Source organism: Oryx dammah, unplaced genomic scaffold, assembly GCF_014754425.2.
Source record: "Oryx dammah isolate SB20612 unplaced genomic scaffold, SCBI_Odam_1.1 HiC_scaffold_27, whole genome shotgun sequence".
NCBI classification, from domain to species: domain Eukaryota; kingdom Metazoa; phylum Chordata; class Mammalia; order Artiodactyla; family Bovidae; genus Oryx; species Oryx dammah.
This window is the reverse complement of record NW_024070211.1, coordinates 4,804,611-4,821,768: the sequence shown is the minus strand read 5'-3', so window position 1 is coordinate 4,821,768 and position 17,158 is coordinate 4,804,611. Positions and strand designations below refer to the sequence as shown.

The 17,158-nt window shown below is 51.0% G+C and overlaps 1 protein-coding gene across 2 annotated transcripts in view; it reads right to left on the bottom strand.

The window, feature by feature from the left end:
• ALPL (alkaline phosphatase, biomineralization associated) overlaps window positions 1-17,158 on the bottom strand; it is a 65,148-nt gene that overhangs the window by 47,206 nt on the left and 784 nt on the right. Inside the window, exon 1 of one of the 2 annotated variants that reach the window (XM_040229511.1) lies at window positions 16,939-17,056. The exons of the other annotated variant lie outside the window; for it this stretch is intronic. The gene's annotated coding sequence lies outside the window, so the exon portion shown is untranslated. Of the gene's footprint in view, window positions 1-16,938; window positions 17,057-17,158 lie in introns of those variants that run through there. 2 annotated transcript variants of the gene reach the window in all.

Here is a 17,158-nt window from a genome sequence, read left to right as displayed (position 1 = left end):
ATATGATATATATAACATACACATATATGATTTTAAATACTACTCAAAAAAGACAAAGAGAATGAGCAACTTTATATATGATACATATATCTAAATGTGACAATACTAATAAAATTACTAATGAAGTATTAATCAAAATTTTAAAATAATACTTTTAAAAAGCAAAAGAATGAGAAAGCCCAGACTCAGGATAGTGGTTATCCCACTTGAAGAAAGGTGGATGGGAGAAGGATGGAGGAGCCCAGAGGAAGATGTAAGGTATTGGATGATGGCTGAAAGACATTTTAAATTTATTTTTAATAATAAAATAGACAAGAGGGGACATACCTGGTGGTTCAGTAGTTGATAATCTGCCTGCTAAGGCAGGGGGAACGGGTTTGATTCCTGGTCCGGGAAGATTCCACATGCCGCTAGGCAACTGAGCCCATGTGTGTGTGTCCATGCATGCACTTATTCATGTCCGACTCTGTGACCCCATGAACTGTAGCCCTCCAGGCTCCTCTGTCCATGGGATTTTCCAGGCAAGAATACTGGAGTGGGTGGCCATTTCCTTCTCCAAGGGATGTTCCCCACCCAGGGGTCAATCCCCAAGTCTCCTGTGTCTCCTGCACTCACTGGCAGGCAGATCTTTACCAATGAACCACGTTGGGAGCCCAAATGAGCCCCCAAATCACAACTATTGAGCCCACACACCCTAGAGCCTGTGCTTTGCAACAAGAGAAGCCACCGAAATGAGAAGGCCACGTACTTCAACAAAGAGCAGCCCCCAATTGCTGCAACCAAACAAAGACCATGAGCAGCAACAAAGACCCAGCACAGCCAAAAGTAAGTAAATTAATTTTAAAAAACAGACAAGAGAGCCATTAGGAACCAGTGACCCACGTGCTTGAACAAGGGTCATGAGGACTTTACTGAAAGATCCCATGTCCGTAAAATAACTTAAAATAAAAATGCTAGGTAAATATTCACATTTTGAAAAGCACTACAGAAAGAACTAGAGAGCCTCTTGATGAAAGTGAAAAAGGAGAGTGAAAACATTGGCTTAAAACTCAACACTCAGAAAACAAAGATCATGACATCCGGTCCCATCACTTCATGGCAAATAGATGGGGAAACAACGGAAACAGTAGCTGATTTTATTTTTCTGGGCTCCAAAATCACTGCAGATGGTGATTGCAGCCATGAAATTAAAAGATGCTTACTCCTTGGAAGGAAAGTTATGACCAACCTAGACAGCATATTAAAAAGCAAAGACATTACTTTGTCAACAAAGGTCCGTCTAGTCAAGGCTATGGTTTTTCCAGAGGTCATGTATGGATGTGAGAGTTGGGCTATAAAGAAAGCTGAGCACCAAAGAATTGATGCTTTTGAACTGTGGTGTTAGAGAAGACTCTTGAGAGTCCCTTGGACTGCAAGGAGATCCAACCAGTCCATCCTAAAGGAGATCAGTTCCGGGTGTTCATTGGAAGGACTGATGTTAAAGCTGAAGCTCCAGTACTTTGGCCACCTCATGCGAAGAACTGACTCATTTGAAAAGACCCTGATGCTGGGAAAGAGGCAGGAGGAGAAGGGGACGACAGAGGATGAGAATGTTGGATGGCATCACTGACTCGATGGACATGGGTTTGGGTGGACTCTGGGAGTTGGTGATGGACAGGGAGGCCTGGCGTGCTGTGGTTCATGGGGTCTCAAAGAGTCAGGCACAACTGAGCGACTGAACAGAAAGAGCTGAACGCCTGTCACATCTCACTGACTGCTCAACAGTTTTGTGAGTGGGAGATCATTACTGTTCCCATTTTACGAGTAAACTGAGGTTCAGTCACTTGCCCAGGGTCAATCACATGGAACCCTGGTCACCTCCCTGAGCCTCACCTTCCTCCCGTCAAAGGAGGCAAGATAGATAAATTCCTTGGCAAAGAGGAAGTGTTTAATAAGTGTTTGCCTTAATTTAGAGGGGTTGCATGAGCATGTTGGAGAGAAACCAGTGGGAGGCTAGGGGACCCAGATTAGAGTCCATCATCTCCCTCTGAGATCTGGAAGGGTCCCCTTCCCTCTCCCTCTGGGCCTCAGCTGCCCCTTCTGTGCCTGGAGAGGACCGGTACGGTAAACACCAAAGGTTCCTGCTTTAAAAGTTTTCAAGGGGCCATCCAACAAACAGGTCACCCGCCACCTATGCACCCTGGCAGGTGCTGCTGGTTCTCCCAGAGTAGGGTCAGAGGTCTGCAAGCTCTGTCTAAGCCCAGCTTCTGAGGTCATCTCCTGGCCCCCTCCCCTGACCACTCTGACCTTCTGTGCTCTGCTGTCTTCCCCCAGGGATTTTGCACTTCCTGATCCCCCTGTCTGGAACACTCATTACCCCCCCACCCAGGTCTTTGCCTGGCTCATGCCTCCTTCTTCAGGTCAAAGGTCACCACCTCTGAACCCAGTCTCTCGCTACCCCCCAGTCCCTATTTCACAATCCCGTTTCTTCTCTTCACAGTGCTTGTCATTGGCTGAAATTAACCTAATTTTTATTTATTATTTATTTTTGAATTTTTATTTCATTTAAATGTTTATCGGAGTACGGAATCCCAGGTGGCTAAGTGCTAAAGAATCTGCCTGCCAATGCAGGAGAGGTGGATTTAATCCGTGGCTCGGGAAGAACCCCTGGAGGAGGAATCCATTCCAGTATTCTTACCTAGGAAATCCCCTGGACAGAGGACCCTGGAGGGCTACAATCCATGGCGCAGTCACAGAGTCGGACATGATTTGGCGATTGAGCGCACACACACATAGTTGATTTACAGTGTTGTGTTAGTTTCAGGTGTACAGCAACACAACATTGTGAATCACTTCTGTGTGTGTGTGCTGCTGCTGCTGCTAAGTCGCTTCAGTCGTGTCCGACTCTGTACGACTCATAGACGGCAGCCCACCAGGCTCCCCCATCCCTGGGATGCTCCAGGCAAGAACACTGGAGTGGGGTGCCATTTCCTTCTCCAATGCTTGAAAGTGAAAAGTGAAAGTGAAGTCGCGCAGTCGTGTCTGACTCTTAGCGACCCCATGGACGGCAGCCCACCGGGCTCCCCCATACATGGGATTTTCCAGGCAAGAGCACTGGAGTGGGGTGCCATTGCCTTCTCCGATGTGTGTGTGTGCTCAATCACTAAGTCATGTCTGACTCTGATTAGTTATACATACATGTGTCAGTTATACAGACACATATATCTACTCTTTTTTAGATTCTTTTCCCACATAGGTCATTACAGAATATCGAATAGTTTCCTGGACTATATAGTAGGTTTTTATTAGTCATCTATTTTCTATTTAGTAGCGTGTACACGGATGGGCCTAGAGATTGTCATACTGAGTGAAGTCAAAGAGAGATAAATATCATATATCATTCTTTTCTATGTGAAGTCTAAAAAAAGGGCACAGATGAACTTCTTCATAAGACAGAAACGAAGTCACAGATGTCGAACAAATTTATGATTACCAGAGGGTAAGGGGGGTGAGGGATAAGTTGGAAGGCTGGGGTTGACATATACACACTGCTGTATATAAAACCTAGTCTCACTTTATGGCCTGTCTTTTGCATTACAGAGGAGCTCCAGGAGGGAGGAGAGTGGGGTTCACTCCTGTATCTCCGCCTAGAACTCTGCCTGCCTACAGAAGATGCTAAAAACCAAAAAAGAATGATGCCGTCTCCTGCGGAATTTGTGGTCATCCCGCCCAGGGATTGGTTAGGTGGACTCCCCTGGTCCCACAGCTCTTAAACTCTCCTTCATCCTGTGCCACTGGGACTCTGTTTACATGACCATCTCCCCACACACTGGATGATCTTTGAAGGAAATACTAGACCAGGCTCACCTGTGAATCCCGGCACCCAGTCTTGGGCCGAGCAGAGGAAATGTTCACTGAATGAATGACCGAGCGTTCTGCACCCATCTTCCTGCTTCCTGACTCTGCTTCCTCCTTTCTAGACCGACAGGCGCCAAGAAGTCACACCCAGCTGACAAGAAAGGCCACTCCAGCGTGAATTTCCTGAAGGAGGACAGTCCCCTCTTCCTCCAAAAGGAGCCACTCCAGACAGCGAGGTGACAAAGCACGAGACCAGCCCTGCCTCTGTCACAGGAACCATCTAGGGCCTGCCCAGCAAAGCCAACGAGGCGGGGGTCTCCTGTCCATCTCAGCCGCGCAAAGGAGAGCAAGCCGTGGGACCAGGAGGCTGGCAGGCCTGCTCCGGAGCCCGAACAGGAGGCCTTGCACACTGAGCTCTGTCTGGCCATGGGCCAGTGGGGAAATACTTGATTATTCAAATCATGTAGCCACTCAAGAGGAAGCGATCTGCTTCCTCCAAAAGCACAAACTGGGGCAGGCAGACCAGCCCAGGGACTTGGGTGCCGAAGGGGGAAATTGCAAAGTCCTTGCACAAACCAGTGCGCTGAGATTTCCCACCCCAGGCAGACTCTGGAAACCTGAGATGGAAACTCAGGAGGGTCAGGCCTGAGCCCTGGACAGAGGCTGGGGCCAGTCCCCCACTGATGATTCGCAGTGAGCAGTAGTTTCAGCCAGGCTGATTGCCTGCCCTCCTTCTGACCCTGGTTCTGGAGACAGCAGGACCGCCCCGCCGTGTCCCCCTACACCTGTTTGTTCCTGCCTTCACACACGAATCACACACTCCAAATCCTCAGCTCAGGCAGCCGGGGAATATCCCGTGGTCTATTCCTGCTTTTTGCTCATTTCTTGCCTTGCACCCTCTTCCCTGAGTTGGACTTCAGAAGAACCACCAGGTTCAAGAAGAGTTTATGCGTCTGGCCTGCAGAGTTTTACCTAATATTTATGAAGTGATTAGGCGCCCACATTCCAGAACCAAGCTGCCCAGGTTCAAATTCTGGCTTAACCATGTCTGAGTTGCATGACTGTGGGCAAATCCCTTCCCTTCTCCATGCTTTTTTCACCTGTAAAAACTGGGATCAGAGTACCTACTCTGTGGGAAGTTTAAGAGGATCAAGTGAGAGAGTTCTCTGGCAGTCCAGAGGCTAAGACTCCACGCTCCCAATGCAGGGGGTCCATGTTCGATCCCTGGTCAGGGAACTAGATTCCACATGCCACAACTAAGAGTTCACATGTCACAAAACAAAGATCCCATGAGCCACAACCAAAGAAATAAATAATTTCTTTTTTTAAATAGGACCAAATGAAAAAGGGTATGTAAAATACTTACTTAGCAGGCTATACGTGGGGGATTCGGCAAATGACAGCTCTTAGTATTACTAAACAAATTAAGATTGTTCGCAGAGATCCTCAAGACAGACCCTTTTGCTCTCACCAGAGCCAAAGCCAGTCGGCTCAGAGCAGGCTAAGAGGCAGAAGGGAAAGGCCCCAGGCTCTGGCTTGAAAGCCCAGCCCCACCACTCATCAGCTCTGCAACCCTGGGCAAGTTACTTAACCACAGTGAACCTGGTTTCTGCCTCTATGTACTATAAACCAGAGCAGCATCTCTCCCTCAGAACTGTCACGAATCTTCCCCATCAGGAAGGATGCTAAGCCCTGCTGCTGTACGCTCTGAGCAGTGCCCGGGGAATTACGGAGCTGACACAGGCCGGGACTGCCCCAGGCAGGGGTGAGGTGATAGCCTAGCTTCCTTTTCTGGAAACTTCCGTCTGGACTCAGCCTTCGGATGTGATGTGGAGAAGGCTCCCCAGGAAATAGTCCACTCCGGGGACGTGTAATACCAGTGCGGACCCTGACACAGGCCTGCCAGCCAACAGTCAACCCTGAACACAGGCGAAAGCGAACTGACCAGCAGGAAACTTCGATGAGCCTTTCCTTACAAAAGGAGGCGGCCAGACGCCGTAGCTGGAAGGCCAGGATGCACACGCCAGGCTGCCATCACCCAGACAAACGAGCTCATTTCTCTGCTTCCTCTTCCGTGGGGTGGGGGTCATCACAATACTCACCTGCTGGGAGGATTAAAGGAATTCCTACATCAGACACACTTGGAGCAGAGTCTGCCCTGCAAAAGGCGTGAGCTGACGCTGTTAGTCATTCATGACCGCTTTCCCTTCTTCCACGAAGGCTTTCTCAGCTTTCCCAGCAGACCCAGTTTCCTCCTGCGGGCCTCAGCACAGGGCAGGATCCACGCCTGTTACATGGATGGTGATCACAAGACCTACCGTGTGCTCGGCACCCTGTTAAGCATTTTTTTTAATGTTTGTATTTCAACTGCCCTGGGTCTTCATTGCTGTGCCCGGGCTTTCTCGAGCTGCGGTGAGCCAGGGCCGCTGTTTGTTACAGCACGTGGGTTTCTCCTTGCCGAGGCTTCTCTCGTGGAACACAGGCCTCTAGCAACACGGGCCTCGGCAGCTGTGGTACATGGGCTTCCCTGTTCCTCCACAAGTGGAATCTTCCCGGACCAGGGATCGAACCGGTGTCCCTGCATTGGCAGGTGGATTCCTTTCCACTACGCCACCAGGGAAGTCCTGTGTTAAGCATTTTATATTCATGGAGATGTTTCTTAAGCAGGGGGCAGAACGACCTGGACTCACCTACTACTTATGACTATAGCTTCAGGGCAGGGCATTCTGTGCTATGGAAAGAGCTTTGGGGAAAGTGGTCACCAATGTCCATAGATTGGAATATATGTGTCCTGGAAGGTATGAAAATATTTGCACTTGGTACCGACTATGTGACCTAGGAGACATTACTTACATTTTTTGGAGCTCAGCTGCGAGGATACGTTAATATATATAAGTAGAGCACTTAAAACAGAGCCTGATTCACGACTTATTTAAAGCAAACATCTATTGATATACGTGTCAATCACTCCTCCAAGTACCTCTCATAGACATGTGGGGAAACTGAGGCACAGAGGCATTATAAGGTCTTTGTTCCTAAGGGATGTTATTCTCTGCAAGAATTCACTCAGTCACTCACCATATATGCATTAAGCGCATACAGGATGCTTGGTACAGATATTATAGTACATACGGTACATATAATAGATTAGCAAATGGTGGCTGTTCCTGGCTTGAGGTTATTTGGCACATCTGTGAACAAGCTGGACAAGAGGATTGGTCAGAAGTGTGACGCTGGGGAAACTCACACCTGACTAAGGTCTGAGCCACCAATAGGGAAACTGGCTCGTCCTGCTGCCAATCACTGACCAGTCACTGATGATTATGAGCTGATGTCAGTGGTAAAACAAGAAGATGCAGACGTGGGAAGGGCAGCCAGGCTGAGCCTGAAGCAGCAGGCGTCCAACCCAGCAGGACAGCGTTTCCAGCTTTCCGCATGCGAACCAAGCCCGCCTGGGCTGTGGAAGCCCCTGCCAGGTGGGGCAGCCTTTCAGTACGTGAACGTCACTGGACGCTTGCGGGAGGCAGGTACATTGTTAGACACTGGGATTCACGAATGACTCAGATGGGGTTCCTGCCCTCCAGAAACTCATGCAGGGCCAGACACTATGAGGATGATCAGATGACAAAGGGCTGAAGATTTCCAAGCAAGATCTAGAAAAGCAGTGACGATGCCAACTGGTAACACAGGCAGGGAAGACACTGCAGAGGCGGGGACGGCGGGTGCAAAGGCAAAGACGTGAGAGGTCGGGGACACACCTGGGAAAGAGCACAAGCCTGGGATCCCAGCCCGAGGCCGAGGACGGGCTCTCCCGTCCGCTCGACCTGAGCCTGTTTCCCTTCTGCAGGGAAGATAATACTTTATCGGGCTGTTTCCAGGATTCCCTGGGCTCGTGAATAAGAAAGAGCTTTTAAAAAGGAAAACGTCTAAGAGCCTGGATACTGAGGTGGGGGAGAATGAAAGTGACTCATCCATGGTCCAAAGGCTGATTAAAACAGGAACTCATTTTGGTTCATCCAGGATACAGAGTGGGTAACTCAGCCCCACCTCAGCTGCAACACGCCCACGTTCCCACCTCCCAACCCAGGGATTACCATCCGCACCATGTGACCCCAGCCCAGATTTTCTGACCCCAAACATGGAGATGCCACTTGTGCTCCTCCCGTGTTTACCTGGATGGCCCTGCAGGCTGAGGAGTGCTTCCCACGGGTGAAAGCACTCCACAGTCACGAAGGACAGACGGCGACGGTGGGCAAGGAGGAGTCGGCACGGAGACTGAGCGGGGAGGGGAGGCAGCTAAGGGTTGCCTGGATGGGCAAACCCCAATCTCAGCAACTCCACTGGTTCACCAGCCGAGGAAACACGGGCACGTTGTTTCACCTTCGCGTCATTTCCCTCCCTTGCAAAGTGGGCTGTTAGAAGGATTAAAACCACGAACGTATAGAAAGCATTTAGCTGAGTGGCTTGATGCCTAACAGATATTCAGTAAATGCTAATAACTCATCATTACTATTCTACTACTACAGATATTATTATGGAGGGTGGCGGAAGGGGTGAGTGGAACTCTTTCCAAGAGGGATCTGAAACCAGCCTCTTTCTTCTCAGCCTTAATAAGCCTGGGCTGTGACCAGCCCCAGAAGCCCACCATCCCCACCCCCACCGCCTTCTCGGAGGAGTGGACAGGGACACAGCTGGGTGCTCCTTGGCAGGTCTCCACCCCATACCCAAGGCGAGTTCTGGGGCAGTCTAGCTCAGGGTTCCTCCAGCTTTCCCAGACCAGGAAAGAAAGATTAAAGAGCATAGTGATCAGGGCACCACCCTGGGCCTGTCCCTTCTCGTCGCTGTTCACACAATGCCTAAGGCAAATTTGGTTCAGGATGTCTTTCCATTTGGTGTGCACCAACTCTATTGAGTGAATAATGGCTTCCTGGAGGACTGTGTTTAGAAGGGACCTGAGGTTTAGAAGAAAAGAGAACAGTGGTTGATTAATAACGTCTGACATGTATAGGCCCAGAGAGGCCAAGAGAACAGTGGTTGATTAGTGACGTCTGACATGTATAACACAGGAGAGGGGGCGGTATGCATGCCAACTATTGGCCACACATGAACTAGAAAAGTCCTAACACTGACTCCCTGGAACAAGCCACAGTTGTCAGGCAAGGTAACCAAAAGCCAAGGAGGGGAAGAGACTTGCCCAAGGTCACATTGCTTGAAATGGCAGGGCTGGGATTCGAACACAGGGCCCTCTGGTTTTTTGAGGATGCTGCCTGCTAGGATCATGTCCTTCCTCTTGACTACAAGAGGGGATGTCCAGGCCAAAGTCCATTGTTTGGGAGAACAGAAGCCACTGCCCAACCAGGAGTGTGCCTATGCTGGGTCCCCTCCCTCTGACATGGCCCACCCCAAATGACTCTGCAAACCCCACAGACAGATGGTTCTACTGAAAACGGATATATACAGCAAGGGCTTGTATCCAGACAAAATTCTGAATCCAGACGCTAATCTGATGGAAGGCATGAGACCTAAATTTGAGTCTCATCGCCACTTTCTAGCTGTATGACCTTGAGAAAGTTACTCAGCTTCTCTGAGCTCAAGTTTTCACCTCTATAAAACAGAGAGGATAACAAGTTAAATAAGGTCATTAAAAGTGATTTGCTCAGATCCTGACCTGAGCAAAGGTCAGGTTAAGACCTTAAATCGGGGGTCCCCAACCTCCAGGATCCAATACCTGACGATCTGAGAGGCAGCTGATGTAACAATAATTGAAATAAAGTGCACAATACACATAATGCACATGAATCATCTGTAAACCGTCACCACCACCCCTCCCGCCCTGCCATCCGCGGAAAAGTTGTCTTCCGCGAAACCAGCCCCTGGTGCCAAAAATGTTGGGAACCACTGCCTTAAATGTTAGTTGGAAGGATGAGGTCAAGGGGAAAAATTAAAACACACAGCATTTTCACAAAAGTAAACTCAAGTGATGAAGGCGAGAGCTCAGATAAGCTGTTGAGAAGAATCTATTTATCTCTGATTACCTTGATAGGCTAACTAAAGCTGAAATATGAATGACTAGATTTGATGATTTCAAAATAAGGAACCAAACTCTTCTAGGAAAATAGATTGTGTCATTCATACCACAAAGAAGGAAGCAGCCTTGAGTGGGTGGATTGGCAATGGTAGGAGATGAATGCGTGCGTTTCCCACTTCCCAGCGGGGTGATTCTGTGCCTCAGCTTCCGCATCCGTAAGGTGGGAATAATTGCACCTGCCACACAGGGCTGCTGTTTAGATAAATGAGCGGTTCCAGGAGAGCCGCTGAGCGCCACCGGGCACGGCAATGTTAGCGGGTGTGTGTGTGGGTGGCAGAGGGGAGCTCGCCGAATTAGGCAGAAAAGACAGGCAGCTATCGAGGTGCAAAGGAGTGAAGGGAGGGGGTCTCAGAGTCAGCTGACACACTCTCAAGCCAAAAGAGTGGCAGGTGAGAAAGTTATTAGCTCCTGTATGTTAAGAGGTCGGTGGAGGAAGAGAGATGAACGATACTCCGAGAGGCCGCGCCTGACGCAGCTGAGTGACAGTCAGCCGAGAGGACCACAGGACCGTGACCTGACCCCCTCAACCTGAGAGCTGCCGGTGTCCACGCTGTTGTTCTATGGACAAAGTGAAAGGTCACTCAGAGAAGGCAAGAACTTGACTTAACAGAAAGTCACATGGCAGATCCTTCTAAAGGTAGGACTTACTTTTTCTCAGATAAAAGCCACCTGAACACTTTTTTTTAAAGAACATTAAATGTTTCCTGGGCTTTGCCTGGCAGCTTGCAGACCTGACTGGGTGAAATTCATCCGCTTGAATCACAGACTGAGATCTGGGAGGATGAGAAGGCTTCTCTCAGACGAGCCTGGGGTCAGCACCTCACCATGGGGTCGCTAAGGAAACAGCCTTCGTTGCCCCTCCCCTCTCTCCCTTCCCAGGTCAGGGCACGGTGACCGAGGCACCAAGGGGAGGGATTTGGACCCAAGATATCCTGTTGGAGCCTCAACTGCAAAACAGCAGGGTGTGAGGGACAGGGGAGGTTCAAGGATGATGTGGAAATTGCATGGTACCCAGTGGGTGCTCACAAAAATGCTACTTCCCACACAAGGTCATTCCTGAACTCCTCTGCGGGTGCAAGGACCAGGGGCCCTGTGGCTACTATCAGGAATCAGGGCTCTCCCCGTTCACCTTGTAACCCCCAGAGCAGTTTGCTTGTGGAGACCTTCTAGAATCTCAGCTGCCTCCAGAGTCGCTAAGTTGTGTCCAACTCCTTGCAACCCCTGGCTCCTCTGTCCATGGGATTTTCCCAGGCAAGAATACTGGCATGGATCGCTGTTTCCTTCTCCAGGGGATCTTCCTGACCCAGAGTTTGAACCCGCCTCTCCTGCGTTGGCGGGCAGGTTCTTTATTACTGAGCCACCAGGGAAGCCCTCCAGAGGGTTTACCAGGAGCTTTAACCATGAGGCTTCACGGCTTTCCTCACTGTTGAGCTCAGACATGGCGATCTGGAGATCTGTGCTGCAGCTGTTATGCTGCCTGTTACCCGAGGGCCTAGGCCCCTGGAGAAGGGAATGGCAACCCACTGCAGTATTCTTGCCTAGAAAACCCCATGGACAGAGGAGCCTGGTAGGCTACAGGCCATGGGATCGCAAGGAGTCAGACACAACTGAGCAACTTCACTTCACTTTAGGCCCCCAGAAAAGGGGAAAAAACAGACCACTGTGGCTTCAGAGTGCAGGATGGTGCTTCCTGTCTGTGAAGTATCACCAGTGCACAGGGCTGTTGGGAGCACTAGATGTCAAGGGAGTCCCTTCCCTGAGAGGCTGCGGAATCTCTAGTCTGAAGCACCCAGGGTTGCCTGTCTCTAAGCGGGGGTGGACCCCAGGCCCAGCTCCCTAAGGACCAACAGGCTGATGCTTGGTCGGCCCCCGAACTCTCGAGCCCTTAGCCCCTTCCCGGGACCAGCAAAGCAAGAAGAGAGCGCCCTCGTCCTGGCTGACATGTTCCAGAGATGCTGCCAGGCCTCGGAAGAGGAGCTGGGGTCCGTTATGCCCCACATTCCACCCCCGAGCCTCGTGACGGCCAGCCTGAGCCACATGCACCTAGCTTAGAAACTGCAGACTCAGAAGGCAGGCCGGGAATGGCAATGAGACGAACAGGCTGGGTGTGAGAGCAGGACACAGAGGGGACTGTGGTCAAGAGGACGGACCGGCTGCTGATCGGCCAGCCACGGTGGCCAGGCCGGGATGCAGCCCAGTGTGGCCATATCTTTTGATCTTCCCAGAGAAACCAGAACCCTTATTTTTATGTAAAACGAAATCACTTGTTTTCACAACACCAACAACTAAATCCAAGTTTTAAATCACTGCAGGAGTCAACAATTCCCCTACCCCCACCCCCCCTGCTGTCCCAGGAGGGCAGTTTGCAACTGACCTACCATAACTTCAGCCACAGATGTTTGAGGACCAACTCAAATTGAATGAGACCCATGCCAGGTCTTAAGGATGTCCCAAATCCCCAGCTCATGCCCTTCAGCCATCCTGGGATACAGACACGGACCCTGAGGCTCAGAGAGGGCAAGTGACTTGCCCAAGGTCACACAGGCAGGGTAGCACCAGTTCAACGGCTTAACCTCTGTCCTGAGTTGCAGATTTTTCCCACCAACTCACACCATCTGTATCCTTCCTCAACAATTCTTTTTTTTAATATTTCAATAATTTTATATTCCAAATATCTGTCCTTATTTTTTGAAGAGTCTTTATGTTGAAACTCCATGTATTTAATCCATTATTAAAATGTAAAACTATATTAACAAAATTTGTTTAAAAAATTTTTATATACTTTAAGACTCTAAGATCTCCTTATTTTTTGACCCTCCGACCAGAGACATTTTTAGTGGTAATATTTTTTAGTATCTTTTCTGTATCACCTACTATCTACCCATCAATCATGTTCGTTGCTTTCCTCTAAACTGTCTCCCTGCCCCTCATTTTACCAGCAGTTCTTTCTTTTAAAAAATAGATATATATTGAAGAAATGCCATGGAAATGATACACACCAAAATGAAGACAGTGGATACTTTTCAGAAAGGTCATGGGAGACCCTGGGCAAGCCCTTATTCTCTCTGGACGTCAGTCTCCCTGGTCTGCAAAGTAGCCAGTTGACAGAAGCTGCCTTTAAATGCCTTCCAACTCTGAAATTCTAGGCATCTATGAGGTCTCTTCTGCAGCCAGTACTTTGTGGCCTCAGATGAACATAAAATAGTAATAATAATAATAATGGGGAGGACAAGTCCACGGTAGCCAGGAAGGAACACTACAATTTTTAGTGAAACTTGACTCTTAGTTACTGGAATTCAGAAAGAACGATGTAAATACCCAGGCAGTTTAACCACCATCCGACAGTTAAACAAAAACACATCTGGTTTAACTTCATTTTCCTCAACTCCTCCCAGGCTCCTGCACCCCCTACCCTCATCTCGAATTTTACCCCTTAATTTGAGAAGTCAAATTAAATGCAAACAATTGATTTCATGCCATAGTGAGGCTGAGAATTCCAGCATGGAAAACTTTAAGCATGATGTTTTTCTGGGAGCAATTAGGAAATGTTGGGGGATGGCATGAGGGGGTGGAAAAGTAGGAAGGCTGTTCTTGAATGTTCTTTGGACACCACGCATCAGAGAAGAGTTGCCGGATGCCTACTAAGAACCCAGCACTTGGAGAGGTCAAGCGAGTTGCCTCAGGTCACACAGCTAGGATTGGAACCCGAGGTGCTGATCCTAAAGCCATTCTTTGCCTCCTGCCGAGGCCTTTGTAAGCTACATAGGGCCTTCTCTCTGGCCCTCATGGATCACCTGGTAGCAGCCGAAAAATGTCTCAGAGAATATTAACTTCTCAACAACAACCCCCAACAGTGGTCATTTCCAACAGAGCCATTCAGTGGTGAAAAACCATTGTAATCTTGCCAACCCTTCACAACTCTGCAAACTGTGTATTGTTAATCCATATGATGGATGATTTCCTCACCTGAGGCTCAAAGAGGGAAAGAAACTTGTCTAGAGTCATACGGCAGGGCTGGGAATGAACCTCCAAGCTACTGCTCACAGCTGCCCTCTAAAAGCAATCCTGTGGACTGTAGCCCGCCAGGCTCCTCTGTCCATGGGATTCTCCAGAATACTGGAGTGGGTTGCCGTGCCCTCCTCCAGGGGATCTTCCTGGCCCAGGGATGGAGCCCACGTCTCTGATGTCTCCTGCATTGGCAGGCAGGTTCTTTAACACTAGCGCCACCTGGGAAGCCCTCAAAAAAGTAAGGACATCTCTAAAAAAAAACCAAAAATACACACTGCACAGCCTAGCTCCAGCCTGCGGAGGACGAGGGCCACGACGTAGCACTGGAAAGCTGAGTTTGCATTCCTGTGGCCACGCAGAGATTTTGAGTGCTGGTCCTCAGCCCAGGTTGCTCACTCTCCCCGTAATGTTCTCTTCAAGCTCTGAGTTTTGTATTAATAACTCCAGCTGGACCTTTTCAAAGTGAGCACTCTGAGCTGTGCCACTGGGTCCCACCCCTGGATTAGGAGGCCTCATCCCCAAAGACGTATACAATACCAAGAGCACTGGAGCTGGTCCCCAGGACTCCAGCCCCAGCTCCCCAGGTAGCATCTCTTGTTCGTGAACAAGTCACCTCCCTTCTCCAGGACAGGTTTCTTCATCTGCAGGACTGTGTCCAGTTTGCAGGGTTGGTCGGCTATGTAAGGACAGGTAGGGCTTGAGTATGGTTTCACCTCATTTCAAAGCTGGGACACATCCAGGCAGAAGGGACTGTGGCAGTTAACAGTCCCAGGCCTGTTCCCAGCACTGAGCTCCAGGCTCCTGGCCAAGGCTGAGTCTAGGATGATAGGAGGTGGCATTTGACTGTGAGCAAGGCAGACACCGTGCCACTCGACAACACAGCCCATCGGGGAATGGGCAGGGCCTAGGCGGTGGGTGACAGGTTTCCAGGGTTCGGGGCCGAGACAAAACCCTACACCCCATCTCAAGTTTGCCGCTGAGATTAGAGCTGATGAGAGCCAAAATTTTCTTAAGCACAGGCACCAGCTCAACACTCTGCATACGTTAATCATACTATTTACTAAATCTCAGCTAGAAGGAGGAGACTGGGGCATGACAGGCAACAGAATTTGTTCCAGGTCACACAGCTAGGTTGCCTTTTTCTATTAGTGAAAACCAAATGTTGGCTGATCTGTTTTACCCATGTTACTGCCTGTTAATCTCCTTCCTTGTGAATTGCTTGATTCCTTTTCCAAAGTGTCAGTTTCAGAGCCTAAAAAAGTTTTGTTATACAAGTGTGCAGATGTCTGTGTAATTTATCACTGCATTCCCAGCACCTAGAACAGGGTTTGGGGCATTAATAAATGTTTGTTGAATGGAGATGGCGTTTTGTTTCTGCCCTCAGTTCAGTTTTATTGCTCACAACAGTCTTATGAGAGAGGTACACTCCCTTATCTTACAGGTGGGGTCACGGATACAGACAGGGGTCATCACTGAAGCCTACATCTCACTCCAGGGTCTGGGAAGTTGGGAAGCCTCGTCCAAGCCTCGTCCAACCTTTTCTGCTTATGGAGTTCAGACGTATGAAGTTCAGGAAGAGAAAAGGAGACGGAGAGACAAGAGTGGAGGGGAGTGGACAGACAAGAGTGGGCGACGAGGGGAGACAAGAGTGGGCAGGGAGTGGAGGCTAGGGTGGGGAAGACAGCCTGGGGAGGTCTAAAGATTGGAAGAGGACAGGTCTAGGGCATGGGGGGAGGCAAGACTAAGCACCAGAAGAGCCGGAAGGAGGAACCAAGATCTTTGTGTAGAAGTAGCAGGGGGATAAGGCTGTAGGTTTAGAGTCTGGCTTCAAATCCTGGCCTCAGACCTGCTTAACTTCTTCAGGCCTCAGTTTCCCTGTTTGTAAAGGAGATGATGCATGTCAAGTGTTGGAGCCTGGCACACAGTAGGTGTTCAACAAACGGTTGCTGTCAACTTTGCTCACCCCCTGCCTACCAGGGAAGCCGGGCCCACCTGGAAGTCTTCCCCACGCCCCCCACGCCCCCCCAGAACCCCCCCAGAGCCCAGAGGCCCTTTCTGGCCAGAGAACTGTCCCCTCTTGAGATCTCCACCACCACAGGCCGCTGTAAAGACCCCTCCCCCAGCCCCATTTTGCATTGAAAAAGGGTCTGAAGAGACAATGCGGGGGAAGGCTGGAGCTCAGCTCAGCTACCCGCCCCACCATTGTGACCAGGCTTTTAACCCTTTCTTATCAAGACGAGTTGCAGGAACCCACCCCGGGCCAGCCGCTCACCTGCCTACGTCCAGAGATGGATCGCAGCAAACTCCCCCAGCTTCGGGGTCTCCAGAGCTCGGCCCCAAGGCCGCTGCGACCCCCCTACAACTTCCAAACAGACTCCAACACGCCGGATGTCCGTCCCCCCGCCCCCCTCCCCGCCCCGCTGCGGCTCCCGGACCCAAGTGCCTCCCTCTCTGTACTGTTCCCAGCTCCGGCCCAAACTACTTTTGGAGCCCACCCAGGAAGACCAGCCCCCTCCCCTGGCGGCTGTGCCAAGATCTCCAGACGGCTAGATGGCTGGCAGTTCTGGGGTGGGCAGCCCGAGTCTCTTGATCGCGGACCAAGGGGGCGCCGTAGAAGCCGCTCAGCCACGGGGCGACGGAAGGCGGTGCCGAGACGGAAGATGGGGGTCTCAGGCAGCGGCGGGGAGACCCCAGGGCTGCAGCGGCCGACTCGAGCGCAGTCAGCCCGCCTCGCCGGCTCCGCTGGGGGCCAGGTTCACTTTCTGGGCCCGCCCAGTGCGCCCGCCGGGAGCCGCGGATGCGCGCGAGCGCGCGAGCGGGACAGGTGGCTGGAGGTTCCGAATGGGCTGCCTTGGGCGGTGTGGAGGGGAGCGGAGGTCCCGGCCCGGCCCCTGATGTCCAGCCTCGCCGCCTTCTCCCGGCGAGGGGAGGATGAGGAAAGGGGGCCTGGGACCCTCCACATCCCGGGGGTCCTGGAGAGCCAGGAACCAGCGTCGAGTCTTTACCTGCGCGGAGTTCGTGGGCGAAGGTCTGTCCCGGCGCAAGGGACGCGGGGTCGGTGCTCTGGGAGCGCGGACGCGGAGGGGCGGGAGCGCGACGCTGCCCCGGCCAAGTCCCCCGCGGGCTTATAAAGGCAATCGCGGGGCTCGCGCGCGGCCGGGGCACCCCTCCCCGGCCCCCGCCCCCGCCTCCGCCCCCGGCCCGGGCCCCGGCCCTCCCCGCCCC